Source organism: Penaeus monodon, chromosome 23, assembly GCF_015228065.2.
Source record: "Penaeus monodon isolate SGIC_2016 chromosome 23, NSTDA_Pmon_1, whole genome shotgun sequence".
In the NCBI taxonomy this organism is placed as follows: domain Eukaryota; kingdom Metazoa; phylum Arthropoda; class Malacostraca; order Decapoda; family Penaeidae; genus Penaeus; species Penaeus monodon.
The window spans coordinates 2,253,984-2,254,923 of NC_051408.1; positions in this window are offsets into that span (position 1 = coordinate 2,253,984).

Genomic DNA, 940 nt, shown 5'->3' on the forward strand with positions numbered 1-940 from the left:
GCCCTTTAATCTTTAGTTCCTCTATGCTTTTATAAGTTCGTATCCCCTTTTCTGTGGCGTCCGCGATCGTCTTTTGCTTTGCGTTCGGATCCCCTTCTTTGAGAATGATACACGATATCAATGAAACACTTCTTTCACAGATACGATTTCTTTTTCTTTTTTTACGTAAGTTTCGCATACGTAATTTGATAAGTTGGGTTACATACCGTTGCACAGGACTTACGTGAACGCCTCAGGAACTGGGTTGGATACAAACGTCTCTTCTTCATTTAGTCTTTCTTTTTGAGAGAAAAAAAAAAACGGACATGTTGGAGCTCCATGGTGTAACTTGCGAGTACGTTGGGTACAAATACACATTAATTATAAATTGACATTTTATTTAGACGTGCATTTCCTTTTTCTCCTTTGCTCATGAGCTGTTGTTCTTATATCAGCCGCCGATTTTATAACGCTTCTGTACATCCAGATATTTCCACCCTAACAAAATATTCGCGAAATTAAAGAGACCCGGTTTGGAGACAGAAAGAGACAAGCATGCATGACTGCACCTTCGCATTTCATTGATTCATTCCTTGCATGATTGAAACCCACAAAAACCATGTAACTTTCTGCACACTTAAATGCTTGCGACTTCCATGAAATGTCATATCAGCTGTTTTTCCACAAGATTAAGGATGGAATCAGAGATTTTTATCGGAAAAAAAAAGCGAAAAAAAAAATACGTGGGTATGATGTACATATATTAGAAGAGGTAAATGTATATTTCGTCTGATGATAGCTTGGCTGTATTGGAATATTCGAGAAAAAAGTTGAATAAACTAGAGAAGATTTATGATTTATCCAAATAGCATTTTAGCTTAAGTTATGAGAACGAAAGGGTGAAACGCGTGGAAATTGTCTGAAAATTCACATTCATATCTCTATTGATGATTAACATTTC